Source organism: Otolemur garnettii, unplaced genomic scaffold, assembly GCF_000181295.1.
Source record: "Otolemur garnettii isolate 467f Iridium unplaced genomic scaffold, OtoGar3 scaffold00012, whole genome shotgun sequence".
Taxonomy (NCBI): domain Eukaryota; kingdom Metazoa; phylum Chordata; class Mammalia; order Primates; family Galagidae; genus Otolemur; species Otolemur garnettii.
The window spans coordinates 15527890-15544678 of record NW_003852407.1 but is presented as its reverse complement, the minus strand read 5'-3'; the positions used below and the strand labels follow the sequence as shown (position 1 = coordinate 15544678).

Sequence of the window (16789 nt, the reverse complement as noted above, 5' to 3'; positions counted from 1 at the left end):
GCCTGCTTTTTAATGGTTTGGTTGGTTTTTTTTTTTTTTTTTTTTTTTTTGCTGATTTGCTCAAGTTCTTTGTAGATTCTGGTTATCATTCTGGTTATCAAATGTATAGCATGTGACTGCTTTCTTTCTGTGTGTTATCTATTTGCTCTTTTGATCATGTCCTTGGCTGTAAAGAAGCTTTTTAATTTGATCAGGTTCCATTTATTTTTGTTGTTGCTGTGATTGCTTTTTCATCTTCATACATTTTTTTGTGTAGGCTGATATCTATAGGAGTGCTCTCCAACATTTTCTTCTAGAATTCTTATAGTTTATTGTCTTAGGTTTCTTTTTTATCCATTGTGAGTTAATTTTGGGGGAGTGAGAGGTACAGATCCTATTTCAGTCTTTTATATGTGTTTGTAGTGCCATTTATTGAATGGGGATTTTTTTTTTCCCCTCAGTGTGTTTTTTGTGTTTTGTCAAAAATCAGATGGCACCATGAGGATGATTTCATCTCTGGGTTTTCTGTTCTGATCCATAAGTCTATATTTGTTTTTGTGCCAGTATCATGCTGTTTTAGTTACAGTAGCTTTGTAGTATAACTTGAAGTCTGGTAATGTGATGCCTCCTGCTTTATTCTTATTATCTAAGGTTGCATCGGCTATTTGGGTTCTTTTCTGGTTCTGTATGAAGCACAGAACTATTTTTTCTAGATCTGCAAAAAATGGCATTGATAATTTAATGGGAGTTGCGGTAAATCTATAAATTGCTTTGGGGAAGTATAGCCATTTTGTCAATGTTGTTTATGCTGATCCATGAGCATGGTATATTTTTCCATCTTCTGCAGTTTCTTTCTTCAGTGTTTTATAATTCTCCCTATAGAGGTCTTTCACTTCCTTTGTTAAGTATATTCCTAGAATCTTGTTTTCTGCAAAACCATGATTTTTATGCAAGGGAGAAATAAAGACACTTACACACAAGCAATAGCTGAGGGAATTAGTGATGACCAGACCTATCTGCAAGAAGTACTCAGACCTACATTACACGTGGAACAGCACAACAGACATTGACCAATGTAAAATCACCCCAAAGCTAAAGTTTAGAGTCCAGATACCACAGTGGCTCTAGAGGTATTACAAAGCAATAACATTCACCCAAAAGAATGAACAAAACCCCACCACACATATCTATACTTTCAATAAAAGTGAATGGCTTGAATACACCACTGAAGAGACACAGGTTGGGTGAATGGATAAGAAAACACACTGAAGTATCTTTTATCTCTAGGAAACACATTTAACCCACAAGGACTCATTTAGACACAAGGTGAAAGGTTGGACAACAGTATTCCATGCAAATGGAAACCGAAAGAAAGCTGGTACAGCCATTCTCATATCAGGCCATATAGACTTAAAGTCAACAAAAGGGAAGAAAAAGATTATCACTATATAATGGTGAAGGGAAAAATGCAACAAGGAGACAATCATAAATTTTTATGCACTCAACACAGGAGTGCCTAGATTAATTTTGTGTGTGTGTGTGTTTCTCAGGCCCAGGTGAGGTTCAAACTTCTCACCCCTGGCATGTGGGGCTGGCACACTAACCACTGAGAATTGCAGCCAGTTTAGTGCCTAGATTCTTAAAGCTAACTTTATGTGAACTAAACAAAATCATAAACAGCAACACCATAATTTCCAGGGACTTCAACACCCAAATGATAGAACTGGACAGATCCTACAAACAGAAAATAAACAAGGGACATAAACACAGCTCTGGAACAAATAGACCTACCAGAAGATTATAGAACAGTCTATATGACTGAATATACATTATTATTGCTGCTGTTATTATTTTTGACATAGTCTGTCATTCTGTTGCTGTGAGTAGAGTGCCATGGCTCCTTAGATCATGGCAACCTCAAACTCCTGGGCTTCTCAAGAGATCCACTTGCCTCAGCCTCCTGAGTAGCTGGGACTAAAGGTGCCCACCATCATGCCTGGCTACTTTTTCTAATTTTGGTAGAAACAAGATTTCACTGTTGCTCAAGCTGGTCTCGAACTCCTGAGCTCAGTTGATCCACCCACCTCAGCCTCCCAGAATGCTAGGATTATAGACGTGAGCCACTGCACCTGGTCCATGAATAGATGTTCTTCTCATTACCATGGAACATTCTCTAAGATTGATCACACCCTAGGCCACAAAACATGTCTCAACAAATGTAAAAAAATATATAAATTATACCATGTATCTTTTCAGATCATAGTAGAGTAAAACTAGAAATGAATTCTAACAGAAACTCTCAGTTGAATCTGTACAAAGTTAGGGAAACTAGGGCTGAATAATAGTTGGCTCAATGAAGAGATAAAAATGGAAATTAAATCTTCAAATGAAATGACAAGGGGGACACAAATTATCAAAGTCTGTGGGATACAGCAAAAGCTTTCCTGAGAGGAAGACTCACATTCTTAAATGTTCACATCCAAAAAACAGATCACAAATCAACAATCTAATGAATCATCTCAAGGAACTGGAAGAGGAAGAACAATTCCAAACCTAGAAGAAGCAAAGAAATAACAAAGATTAGAGCAGAACTAAGTGAAATTGAGAACAAAGGAACTATCCAGGAGATTAATGAAGCAAAAAGTTGGTTTTCTGAAAAGATAAACTGGAGAAGCTGCTTGGTAGATTAAGCAGAAACTGAAAAGTAAGGAGTCTAATAGGCTCAATTAAAAATGAAGAAGTTACAACTGATGTCATGGAAATACAAAATGTCATTTCAGAATACTGTAAAAATCTCTATCCCTATGAACTTGTCAATGTGGAGGAAATGGAAAAATTCTTAGAAACATACATCCTCAGGTTCAACTACCAAGAAACAGAACTCCTGAGCAGACCAATATCAAACACCCAAATTGAAGCAGTAATAAAAATCTTCCAACTAAAGAAGTCTTGGACCAGACAATTTCACACCCAAATTTTACCAAACCTACAAAGAAGTGGTACCTATGTTGCAGAAATTATTTCATAACATTGAGAAGGAAGGACTCTTCCCCACCTTGTTCTATAAAGCTAATATTACCCTGATTTCAAAGTCAGCATAGGACCCAACTAAAAAAGAAAACTGTAGAACAATATTCCTTCTGGATATAGATGCAAATATTCTTGATAAAAATTTTTGCAAACTGAATTCATCAGCACATCAAAAAAAAATGGTCATAACCAAGTGGGTTCAACCCAGAGATGCAAGGATGGTTCAACATATGCAAATTTATACATGTAATTCACCACATAGATGCCAAAACAAAGACCATATGTTCCTTTCAGTTGTCACAGAAAAAGCATTTGACAAAAAAATTTTTTTTTAATTTATTGAGACAGAGTCTAACCCTGTCACCCTAGGTAGAGTGCCATGGCGTCATAGCAACCTCCAGCTCTTGGGCCAAAGCGATTCCCTTGCCTCAACCTCCCTAGTAGCTGGAACTACAGGCACCTGCCACAATGACTGGCTGTATATGTATTTTTTGTTTGTTTGTTTTTAGCAGGCCTGTGCTGGATTCGAACCCATAAGCCCCGGAGCATGTGGCCAGCACCCTAACACCACTGAGCTATAGGCAACTGACCATTTTTTGATCAGAATGCTCAATGAAACAGATATAGATGGGACAGTCTTCAAATTGTAAAGGCTGTATATGACAGACCTACAGCCAATATCATACCGAATGGGAGAAAATTGAAAGCTTTCTCTCTAGTTTAGAACTAGAACTAGACAAGGTTGCCCACTTTTACCATTTCTACTCAATATTGCTCTGGCAAGAACTTCTAGTGCTATCAGGCAACAGAAAAAATCAAGGGGATCCATACAGGGAAGAAACGATCAGCCTGTTACTTTTTGCTGGTGATACGATCTTATACATAGATCACTATGAAAGTTTTGAGATAGACTGTGTTATGGTCCATTATCTCACTTCCAAGAAACACGGTCAACAGTGTCCTTTCTGATTCACCGGTGCAAGTTTCAACTTAGTATTGCTGGGAAGGCTTCATTTGTTTGCATCAGCAGATACTACTTTTCTTAATTTTCGTGTATCTCAAGTTTTATAACAACCCATGTATCTAGAAAACCCCAGAGATTCAAATGAGATTCTCTTGGAATTGATAAATAAGTCCAGCAAACTCTCAGGCTACAAAACCAATGTACACAAACCAGTAGCTTTCATATACACCAACAGTAGTCAAGCTGAGAATAAAATCAAAGATGCAATCAATACCTTTTTGCAGTTGCAACAAAGACAATATCCATTTTTTTATAATTCTCCTTTGGCATGTATTCTTTTGTAAACAACTGTTTTAAACAAAAAACCAATAAAGGTGGGGGGGGTGTTGCCCTGTACTATGTCCTGGGTGAAGTCCTGCTCAGGTCAGAGGCCCAGATTGGTGCAGCAGAAGGTATTGGTGCCCTGCAGGGGTGTCCCACTTGAGGGGAGATGGTGGGGCAGTGGGCGGCAGCACTGTAATTTTGGAGCAGCATCATGAGGTTGCTGGACTTGAGGCATGGCCCTTTCTGCAAAAAATGGGGACCTTCATCCTTTTGAGCTACCAAAAGAATGAATGAATTTCCAAGGTTGCCTTGGGTTAGGAACCTGGCTTCTAGAAGCCTGGCAGGATTTTTATGAACATGAGCTTTTTGCTGTTAGGATTCAATCATCCTGTGGGCAAGCTTGAAAGCATCACTATCATTTTATGTTACTGGAATATAAGAAATTTACAGAATTCCACCTGACTTAGGAAATAACACATTGACCTTTTTTTTTTTTCTGGCAATTTTTTGCTGGGGGCTGGATTTGAACCCTGCCATCTCTGGCATATGGGGCTGGCACCCTACTCCTTTGAGCCACAGGTGCCGCCCCTTCTATAAAGGGAAAAGGCATAGGGGTAAATGCAGGACACATAGGAAGCAGTTTCATCCTCTCTGGATTCTAACCAGCGGCTACCTGCTCAAAGTTTCTAATTTTCTTCTGATTTCTGGATCTGTCATTGAAATGTGTGCTGTGTCCCTTAGACATCAGAATTTCATGCCAAATCTGAATCTCTACACTCCCTGTTTATAGGGGTGGGGCTCTTCTGCTCCTCAGGTCCCTGTAAGGACCATACACTGGCCATTCACCTCTTCTCCAGGGTGTGACATGTCCCCTTCAAGGGCAGGCATGGAGGCTGTTCCCCTCTTGGGGATGGGGAGGGTAAAGGGGCCTTGAAGAAGGAAGGAATTCAGGGTTTCTAGGAGCCAATCTTAGAACTTCCATGAGGCTTAGTTTCCTCAACTGAACTTTGAGGACATTGTTTATTTAAAAATTACAGAATTGTCTATATAAATTTAATTTTTTTGTCTCTTTAAAAGTGCGGTTACATTAAGCTTTTCATGTAAGCTTCTGGCTTGTTGGTGTGTTTTTCTCCAAGGATATGTGCTCCTAAAATACTAATTATACCCCTCATTCCTCTGCTTCTGATTGTATAGCATCTCAGGTCCTTATGACTCTGCCCTGATTCTTACATTGAACTGGACAGAAGGCCCAAGCTAGACAAGGAGGACACCAAAACTCCTGCAGCCCCTGTGGGTCTCCCCAGGTTCATCATTTCTTACCCATAAACAGAAAATGGCAAAATGTGCTCCTGGGACTGTAGCTTAGCCCCATGAAAGGACCAGGAGGTCAGAGTGGGTCAGAGGCCTATTCTGCCAGTGCATTTCTTTTTTCCCTTCCTTATCCCCCAGGAGGTCAGCACTGCCAGGCCTCAGAACTGTGGCCGTCACCTCTGTCCCCTACCCAGCCACGTTGGTGCCTGTTATCTGTGGTTCCTGTCGCTGGGTCTGTGTCAGCTGACTTTGGGAGAATGCACAGGCTTCTTCTGCACACAGTGTCAGAATGTGGTTTTTAGTTTAAAGATAATAAATTATGTCCTCTAATTCCTCCTTTTCTCCACTAACACACTGTGATGGGACTTTCTGCTGGACTGACAGTCCCACATGCTAACATGCTCCGTCTTTGTGTAGACCCGACCGTGATCTTCGCTTTTCTCTGCTGTGGGAGAGGGGGACGTTTCCACAGGGAGAGCAGAGACTTCCCTTGCCTCCCCAGGACTTCTTTGTGCTTCCCCTGCCTGAGGAAAGATGGGGGAATGTGGGAAGAGGCTCAGCCATCCCTCTGCAGGGAGCATCCTATTTTGAGGACCCTCAGCATCTTTGCTCAGCCATGGGAGAGCAGACTGCCCCTATGGTGGGGCCGGTGGTCATTCCCTGTGCTGCTCAAAGCACGTTCGTGAGGCCAGTTCTCCCACAAGCTGCCTCCATGGGAGCTGCCACACAGTTTCAACTCAGGAGGCAAAGACCATATTGTCTGCAGATCCTGGAAGCCCCACGGAGAGGTCCTTCCCAGACTGGCTCAGGCACTGGGGTGTGAGTGTCCACCCCCTGCCTTTTTCCTGTAGGTTTGGAGCTGAACTGTTAAGCAGCCTAGATGGCCAAGATGCGTCCAGAGGTGAAGGGGTGGTGTCCAGTGCAGAGGTGACAGGTAGCTGCTTCTGCTTTTCTCCCTTCTGCAGTGATTCTGGCTTAGAGGAGCTTGGCTCTGCCAAGCTGAATTAAAACTGGAGGCGTCCTGACCTTTGTTTTTTTTAAGGCTAGAGAATTCCAGGTTAAAGATAGGGAGTGTGTCTAAAACAAACGTGCCTCTGTCTGGAGTGCAACCAGACGCCCTCTTGGCACTGGCTGGCCTGGAGGAGATTGAGCCCGGTCCCTTGCTGGGGTCCTGCTCTGATGTGCACCCTGGTCTTGTAGTCTGTCTGTTTTGGTTATTTGCAAGAGTCTGCACCTTGATTATTTTTCAGTAAGCTCTGTTTTGAATAATGTAACAAAAACAATTTGGGATTTGCCGCTCTGACCTCTGTGGCTTTGTGTAGAAGATGTGGACAAGAGATGGCTTTAGATGCATATATTCGCAGCAAACGTGCTTTGAGAAAACTCCCTACTTGAGTGACTGCTCTAACACTTGGATGAAGGTGGTTGTGTCATACCTGCGGACATTCTCCACTCCCCAGAGCATTCTGAGGCGGAAGTGGGAAGGTTATTAAATTACACAACTCTGGGTGGGTGGGTGGGAGCCGGGGAAATAGTGACTGGTCCACATGGATTCATTGATTATGTGTAATTCATGGATGAAACCAACTTGGGAAGAGCGTTCACTTGTATGGACAGGAGATGACTCTGCCTTAGCTTGCTTTCCTCTTTCCGTGACTATTCACCAGAAAGTGAGTACTGACTCTGTGATAGGAAGTTTAAGAATTAGAGGGCAGAGAGCCCAAGAGCTTGACCTGTAGGCACCAGTCTGTTCTGTGTCTGGAGCATCATCCGTAATCATAAAGCCAGGTTTCACGTGATGCTACCCATGCGATGGAAGGGGCACATTTCACTGTCTTCAGGTACCGACCTGCAGCATATGGAGGTCAGGGTTATTCTGTGGAGAGACCATAGGACACTTGATGCCTGGGGGCAAAGTATACCCACTTTCAAAGGGGGTGGGTCATGGAAAGGTAGAAGCTATTTTGCCAAGTGTTGGCCTGTTTCTAGACAAAGGTCCTATTCCTGCAGGGTGCTTACAGGAGCCTGGAGTCCAGACAGGAGTCCCTCAGCTAGGCTGGGGCAGCCTTATTCATTGAAGCCTCTTCACAGTGGTGGGAGTGTTCCCCAGGGGGTGCTGTGGACGATGACAAACTCAGGCAATTCAAGGCCTCTGGCTGTGCGGGGGCGGGGAGGGGAGGGGAGGAGGGGAAGGCTGTGTGCCCTGGATCTTAGCAGGGTCCTTGGAAGCTGGGGCTTCGTAGCCATGGTTGGCTGGTTGAGGCCTGGTTCTACCACTCTGTGTGACCTTGGGGTGAGGTTGCCTAATGTGCCCAGGCCTCAGGTGACTCTCCTGTCAAGGGTGTTGCTGGTCATTGTGCACCGCTCACAGAATGAGTGGAGGCCTGAATAAGATGATAGGGCACCCCTCTGGCCCCTCTAGCGTTCCTTCTGCTGGTGTTTTCTAGGCAGGCTGTGCAGCCCCACGCCTTTGTCCAAACTCTCTCCCCTTTGTCTTCTGACTCCTACTCAGGTGTTTGGTCTCTGGTGAAGTGTCTCCCTCATACCATAGGGAAAAGGGCACGTGGCCTTCCATGTCCCCCACAGATGAGAGGGCATGTAAAACCCTTGTCATGGCCCCTGGGGTGTGTTGTGCTCACTGCATGTGAACTCAGTTTGTCCCACTGCTATGGGGCTGGTCCCCTGTATAGGACAGTGGGTGTTGGAGCTTGTCACCCTGGTTCACACCCTGGCCCCACCACTTCCAGGCTGCATGACCTTGAGCAAGTTACTTCTCTCCACGTCTGTTTTCTCACCTGTCAAATGAGACCGTCCTAGGGCTGTCAGGGGCCAAGGAGAGAACCCACGTCAGGGGCTTAGAGCCCCACCTGGCTCACAGCGAGGGCCGTGCGTGGGTAGCTATTTTGGCTTCCCTAGCACAATGCACAGCACATGGTGGGGCTTAATATATCTGCATGAATAATACGGGCAGCAGAGCGTGGGATTATGGCGAGAGCCAAGCTGAAATATCAGACCATGGAGTCATCTTCCTTTTCTTCCCCAAACCCTCTCAGGTTTCCCTGAAGTGCTGACAAGATGTAGTGGCCCAAACTGAACAGTGTCCGCTGAAGCAGCAGGGGACAGAGGAAAGACTGCTTTCTGCCCTCGCAGGCCCTGATGCCCAGCCTGCTTCCTGCTCACCCACCCTCCCTAGAGAAGAGATGTAGGAATGCAGTCTGGCTGCGTATAGTGAGGGCAGCACTTTGCTGGGCCAAGCGGGCTAGATCTCCTCCTTCCCCTTTGTCTGGCCTTGTCTGTGTTTCGTACTCAGGCAGCTAATTTGTATCTCGCAAAGCTTTTCTCTTGGCTACTGTAATGGCAGATGGGAAGGGCGGTTTTAATGAATTACTGTTTTCTTTTGGAGATTAAGCTTTCATTATAAATATAATTGCTGACACACAGCCTTCTGGTACTTACATATCATTTGCCAATTAGGATAATGGACCAAAAAAAGTCCCTTGGAAAGTGACGGGGCCAAAGTGAAACCCGTAACTCAGTTTGGGTGCTGGCGAGTGAAGTGCTTTGCCAACTGGAAGCAGCAGATATCAAGTCTGCCCACAATATGCTTGTGCTTAGGGGTCTGAAAATATTCATGACCTTTGAGAAAGAGAGATTAAAATTAGTAGGCAGGAATGCTGCAGCCAGCCCAGCAGTGTGTGATGTGGTCATTCCAGAGTGTCTGCCATGCCGGCCACATGCTTCTGGGACTGCTACAGGGCACAAGGCTGTGCTGCTTAATTTTAGAGTTAAATAATTAAACGTAATGTCAAAAGCATTTGTGATGGATCTGAATCTGGCAAGAAGGATTGTGATATTTTCATCGTCGCTTCTAGGAGTCTAGGTCTTTGGGCACTTTCTCGTTCCTTGCTTTGTTCCGCCCAGGGTTTCTGTGCCTTGGCACTACACTATTGACATTTTGGGCCAGATGCTGCTTTGTTGTGGGTCATTCTGTGAATTACAGGACACTTGGCAGCATCCTGGGCTTTTATCCACTAGATGGCAGTTGCAATGCCCCTAATTGTTATGGCAAAAACTACCTCCAGACGTTGCCCAAATGTCCCTTGGGAGGCACACGTGGTCTCAGTCGAGAACCACTGCTATAGAGCTGGCCCCAGGAGCGTTGCAGAGCAGCGGAGAAGCTGTCAGTAATCTCCGCAGTAGCCCAGAGTGTTGGGGGAGTAGTCTGATTAGACTGGGCTTACACAAAGGCAGATGGTAATTCATCCCCTCGGGATATCAGTGGTCCTTGTGCACCAGTTTGGGTGCTGGGTCCTGTATTAGATTTTGAGAACATAAAAGTTAGTGAAAAAGACTCTAATTCTCTAAAGAGCTTAAGGAAATGGGTGTTTTGACTGGGGCCAGAAGACTTCCCCTTAAATTGTCTTAACTGACCCTACTCCAGGGTGGATATAGCTTTACACTTGGGAAAAATCTGGATTCTGATGATATCCTATGTGAGGGCAGGGAGCTAACTTCCCTGGATCCAGAGACCTGGATTGGTTTTAGGAAGGGACTTGGGAGATGAATGGTTTGACATGAAGGAGAATTTCCATAGGGACCAAGGAGGAGCTGAGGGAGCCACTGGAAAAGGCAGAGATGGACATGAGCAGAATTCAGTTTGCTAACGGCAAAGCCAAGCTCCTTGGACAGATCAAGGCGGGAAGCAACATGGGGATGGAGGAGTGAGCAGTGTCAGGCTGAATGAGGAAGAGGATGCTGTCTCCTGGGTTCACTGTTAGGGTCAAACAAGGTAATAGAAATTTAAATATTGGGCTGCCCAAATGCAAGTGATCATTAAGGTCTTTGGACAGTCTTTAGAAGCAGATAGTGATTTTTTTTTTTTAACTTTACAAAATAGAAAATCATTAAAATCAGATTTTGAGCAGGGGAGTGTGTTCTGGAAATGGAATATATATAGGATGAATTGGGTGGGAAGGAGCTTAGAGGAAAGAGTGGAGGAGAGGAAGGCCGTACAGCTGAATAGCCCCTGTCTCCAGTCCTGAAGAGGGTCCAGGTGGTGGGGGCTCCAGGATTACACTTGAGAAACGTGGTTGTAGGAAACAGGTTGGTCCCGATTGTGTTATTAGCTGACTGCAGTTAGATTCTTCCTGCTCACCAATATGATGGGAGGTAGTATATGGTACGTATTAAAACAATACTAAACAGTATGTTAAACAGACAAGTATGGACCTTAAAAAATTACAAAGAATTAAGAATTTGATGTTAGCTGGCAGCAGGGTGAATTAGTGAGTGTAGCTGGCATTAAACGTTACCACTAAACCTTTTTGGTAGCTTAGCCGCAAAGAGACCACGGGCTTAGAACTTGGAAGTTTCTCTTTGGGGCATCCACTTGAGGTAGAACAGAGGAAGAAACCAGTCTTTTGGCTTTCAATCAGAATGCTATTTAGATCATTCTGTGAGCTTCCAGAAGGTATTTTCAACTACAGGTTTAAAAAACATCCAAACCGTTGTTAAAAATGGGCATTTCTTATACATGTATTGATCTTCTTTGAAAAAATGGAGGCATATTTTAAACTTTCCCCTCCGTATTCTTAGTGGTGTCATTTCTGTTTTTGCCAACCCCTTTCTGAGGCTTGGCTGGTACCCAGGGAGCTTGCAGGCCTGGGTCCTGGTTTCTTGCATGGTCTCTAAGGGTTGTTTGGCTTATAATGCTCAGTGTACAGATGTGTTTCATTGAAGTATATGTAGGCTGACTTGTGCAGAGAACGGAGCTCACTCTTTGGTTTGAAGAGAACTGAGCAGTGTACAGAGAAGCCTAGAGGAAGTAAAGATGCATGCCCAGTATTCCCCTCACTCCCGTGTCAGCTGTGACAAAGGGTCTTTTATTGGGCCTGGGTTATTGCCTCTCCGAGGGGAGTTACCAGCTAGCTTGGGCTTAGACTTCCTGATAGAGACCCATGTATTTTTTTCTTGCTCATTAAAAACCAGTTCTATATTTCAGTTTATTTATGTTTACAAATTGTTTCCCTACAACTATTACCTTATTCTTTGTTTATAGGGTTATTCACAATTGACAAAAATTGGTTTAATTTAGCAGTTAAATTATAATTCTATTCCTTTGCATATGTAATACAATGACCTGAAAATTAAAAGGCTCCAAAGACAATGAGTGAATAGTCTCTCTCCCATCCCTGTCCTGGTCACCCCAGCTTGTGGGGGTCATCAGTTTCTTGTGTACTTTCCAGGGGTGGACTTTGCATGCACAGATGAGTATGTGCGGACATACACATATAGTGGTGGTACAATGATTTATTTACATGAATCAACTATTCCTTCTTGAAAGTGATAGCAAATTGTTTATTAAATCATAGATATAGAACATCACATGAAACAAATGAATAGCTTTAATAAGTTAATGATAAGGTGAACACTCTTGCAATGCCCTCTCCCCACCCAGGTCATGAAATAGAACTTTGCCAACTACCTTCAGAGCCCCACAAATCCTCAGAAATTCAAATCTCGACTTTCTGCCTCTCTCCAGTAGTAACCTTTGTGTTGACTTTCTTAATAATCACTTCCTTGTGTTTATGATTTTATCACCCAAATGTGCATCCTTAGAATAGTTTAGTATTGACCAATAAAAGCTTGAAAAAATGCCTTTTGAGTTTCAGATTCCTCCTCTTACCATTTTTTTTTTAAAACCATTTATCTGTTGAAGAATATGGAGCATTTGTCCTGTAGAGGGTCCACATGCAGTTTAAATCAGTGCCTTTGTCCTCTATTTTTTTTTCTACAAACTGGCCACTAATTCTACAGGCTTGATTAGATTTGGGTTCATCCTTGAGAGGCCTCCAGGGAGGTTGTGTTTTTTACATTGAAGGTACCCAGTACCTGGAAATTTTTCTTTCTGTGTTGTACCACTGTTGTGTGGATGTCTCATATAGGAAATGAGACAGCCTTTTATACAGTATAAAGGCTTGATTTTTTTTCTACCCCCCCTTACTTACTAGTTTTCAAGCCAATGATGTTTGACTTCATCATGAACTTATGGCCCTAAGTGTCTTTGATGGGTTTCAGTCAACTTCACTTATTGTATTTGAAGCTGAAACTGTCCCCTTTTGGGCCCCTGGAACCCTCTCAAGGAGGCCCCTGAATCTCTAGTCTTCTGGGTAGCTTCCTTTCTTAACAGAACAGCAAGATGTTTCAGTTTATCTTATGCAGGACTCGCCCCAAGCCTGGAGCCAACCATTTTTCCAGGAAGCCCTGTTTTATGTCAACAGAAAATGTTACTTCAAGGCCACAGTATGGGTGCTAAGGATTCTCATGGCTACTGAGTTGTCATTGTTTCTGAGCCTCTTCAGTGGGAGAAGCTGGGGGAATATATGTTGTGTGTATGTTTATTACATGTATTTATCTAGGATCAAAGAGCTCATGTGGCATACTGGTGTCTCAAGTTCCATACAGCAGTGATTTTATGTAACCTCTTCTCATTATACTGGTATCGTGTTGCTTGTACCCCAAAGGTCCAGGGTCTCAAGACCACAGGATTGGGTAGAATTAGAATAGCCCATATTTACCCTTTTTATATTACACCACACTCACAGAAGTAGCAGAATAGCAATACTACTGGCAGCTTTATAACTAATGACTCAGAACTGCTGAGTCTTTTTTGCATTTTTTCTCCTCATTTTCAAGTATTTCTATATTGTCACCATATGTAGCCATTGTAAACTGTACTCTCTTCATTTTAGCTGTCATTTCCTCTTCGTTATACCAGTATCTTCGTGTTTAGATTTCTCATCAATTTTTATGTTGACAGTGTCTGAAGCTTGTTCTCTAGTTAAAGGGTCCTTTATCTTAGGGGTTCTTTGAGGTCAAAACCGTTTTCATAATAATTCTAAGATGTTATTTTCCTTTTTAACCCTGCTCTTTCCTTCTCACATGAGTGTGCAGAGGAATTTTCCAGAAGCTATGTGACTTTTGACCCCACAATAAATAGTACAGCAGATGTACAAGTTTGGCTCTTTTGTATTAGGAAGTATTCAAAGGATTTACAAAAATAAAAATAATGCTAATTTTTTTTTGTTTGGGAAAATATGTATTAGCATATACTGGGTTTGCTATTTTTGATTATTGTAATTTAAGATTTGTTTCAATGTCTAAAAGGTAATTTGTCTATAGAAATCATCCATGTAGATGGATCTTTGGGATACTAAATATTGAAGAGTATATGGAGTCAGATAAAAAAATTGAGGACCCTCATTCTAGTAGATTCCTCAAGAAGGGCTCTGAGGTTTTGCATGTCGTTTGTTTTATTGGTGCTCTTTATAAAATTTTTGCTATGTGTAATATCCGTGGGCCAGATTTTCTTGTTACTGCCTTTTCTGCTATGTAGAGTATTGCTTTTGAAAAGTCTGACAATCCAATTTTTTTTTAAAGGGTGGACTTTAATTTTTACTTATAGGACACTGCAAGATACGAAATTCCATGTAGAAATAAGCAACCCTTTCAGAGGATAGGCTCCATACAGTATGTATGTACAGTTTGGAACTGTTCAAGTATAGTTTTGTTGTAAAAAGTGCTACAATAACAAACCACATTTAAAAAGAGTTTGTAGTAGAGAAATAGTAAGACAAACTTATACCAAATGCAGTACACGACAACTTTGTACCTCAGCTATACAATCTTAAAGTTAAAAGGCCCAGGAGTCCCACCCTGAACTTGGAAGGTACAGCCTTCAGAGGTAGTTTCTGGGACTACATTTTGATCCTCCTCTTCTCTACAGAGAAATACTTCTCAATCAAGTTTAATGAAGCCTTGTACACAGACTCATTTTCATGGTTTTATAGAGCTTCAACTTTGTCCAAACCTCCACATTCTTCAATCATCAACTAAGTTTCTCAGTTTCACCCAGTTTTTCAGCAGCCTGAAAGATATTTGAAATGGCATCCAGAATAACCAGAATAATTTTGGTATTTTTTGCAGTTAAGAGGTTCATCAGCGGTTCTATTATGCCACAATGAACGAGGTATACAATCTGTTCTACTGTTCCACCACTTGTATAGTTGGTCACAGCCCATACAGCTTCCTTTTGTGTCTTAAAGTCTGCCTTAGAGAGAACACCAACAAGTAATGGGACTAGTCCACGATTCACAACTTGCTGTATCTGGTCCTGACGGCCAGCTGTGATGTTTGACATTGTCCATGTAGCTTCCTTTTGAATGTTAGTTTTGGGGTTGGTCAGCAGGCTGGGAAAGACAGTAAGTGCTCCTGCATCAATTACAACCTGAGTCTGTCCCAGTGACAATATTCCCTATGGCTTTTAGTCCAGGAGTCACAATTGGCAATTCGGTAGTTCCCAAAAGCTTCACAAGTTGGGGCAAAACTCCTGTTTTCACAACCATTTCAATCCGTTCATTTGGGCCATCAGTAAGGTAGCAAATAGCCCAGCAGGTATCTGCTAATACCTCTGGATCATTGTGATGCAGGAGACGCACTGAAGTAGGAAGGATCTGTTCCACAGCATCTAATGGGGGTGCAGGATTCTTGTTGCGACAAAGGTTTGAAAGTGTCCAGGGAAGATTACGTAAGTAACCACATGATAAAGATGACATATCAGGAATAGCTAGAAGAGCCAAAAGTGGGTCAACTGCATCATACTTAATAACCAAGTCTCAGAAAACTGAACCATCACCTGCAATGTTTCCTAGAGCCCACACAGCTTGCTCACTGATACGAGCTGGGGAGATGCCAACAGAGAAATGAATGCTGGGATAGCACCACCATCTACCACAGCCTTAGTCTGTTCTGATGTCCCAGAGCATGTTAGTGCCCAAGCAGATTCAAACTGAATGGGACTACAATCAGTTCTACCCAAGAAGGACACAAATTTGGGGATCAAACCAGCTCGGATTCTATTGTCGATGGGAGGCTGTTTTTCTCTAGAAAGTAGTTTCCTGGCAGCTTGAGTAGCTTGGAGCTGGTTTTCCATATTGGTGCTATTTATACCTTTGACAGTGTCATCCACGGACCAATTTACAGTTCCCTGGTTGTTTCGGTTTTCCTGCAGTGGAGAAGTAGCATCATCAGGAAACGAGCTTACATTTCTCCTTTTCAGCATCTGGTCATCTTTCTTAGCTTTCCTCAACTCCGCATTAACTTCTATTTGGCGTCGCCTCATTTCTGTACTGCCTTTTCCCTTGTTCTTGAACCTGTTAAGTCGGGCAGCTGGTGAATTAGCATTCTCATTGGTGGACATGGTTATGAGACCAAGGGAGAAAGCTGCACAGCCCCCTCAAGCTTCCACAGGAGGTGGTGTGGGACTCAGAAGACCTGGGTCGGCCGCCCTGGAAATGTCCACCGCAGCTCAGGCAGAACACGGTGTGACAGTCCAATTCTATTTCCCTCATAAGTCACTTTTATTTTGCTTAGATACCCTGAAGATTTTTTTTCCACAAAGACCAGTAATTAGACTGTCTACAGTGATTCTATTTCTCTTGAAGCTTTTTTGTCACTTTTGAAGTAAAGAAATGCCCTCCTTTGATTTCATATCTCTCATAGCATTATCTGTAGTGTTTATTTGGTCTGTGTTCCTTCTAGTTTAATCTTCATTTCTTTTTTTATTATTTATTACTTTTTATTAAATCAAACACATAGATCATGTGTACGTTCATGCATTTATGGGGTACAATGTACTGATTTCGTATAGAATTAGGAACGCTTACATCACACTGCTTAATATATACCTCATCTTGTTTACTTAGTTATTGTGTTAAGACATTTATACTCTATACTAATAGATCTGAAATGTACCCTTGCATTATGCACCATAGGTGTGATCCCATCATTCACCCTCCCTCGATATGACCTCTCCCCTTCCCTCCCTGCACCCCCACCTCCCTCCTTCATCTTGGGCCATAGTTGTGTTCTATTCTTCATATGAAAGTGAGTAAATTGGTTTCATAATAGTACTGAGTACATGGGATATTTTTCTTCCATTCTTGAGATTTTACTTAGTAGGATATGTTCCACTTCCATCCATGTAACCTTAAAAGAGGTAACGTCTCCATCTTTTTTTTGAGACAGTCTCAAGCTGTCCCCCTGGGTAGAGTGCTATGGCATCACAGCTCACAGCAACTTCCAATTCCTGGGCTCAAGTGATTCTCTGGCCTCTGCCTCCCA

At 42.7% G+C, this 16789-nt stretch overlaps 1 protein-coding gene and 1 pseudogene across 2 annotated transcripts in view; one reads left to right on the top strand and one right to left on the bottom strand.

Moving 5' to 3' along the window:
• FHOD3 (formin homology 2 domain containing 3) overlaps positions 1-16789 on the top strand; it is a 468593-nt gene that overhangs the window by 88192 nt on the left and 363612 nt on the right. The window lies entirely within an intron of this gene.
• On the bottom strand, positions 14285-15866 carry LOC111723510 (annotated as a pseudogene). The gene has a single exon (XR_002772033.1). The product of XR_002772033.1 is annotated as an importin subunit alpha-1 pseudogene (transcript).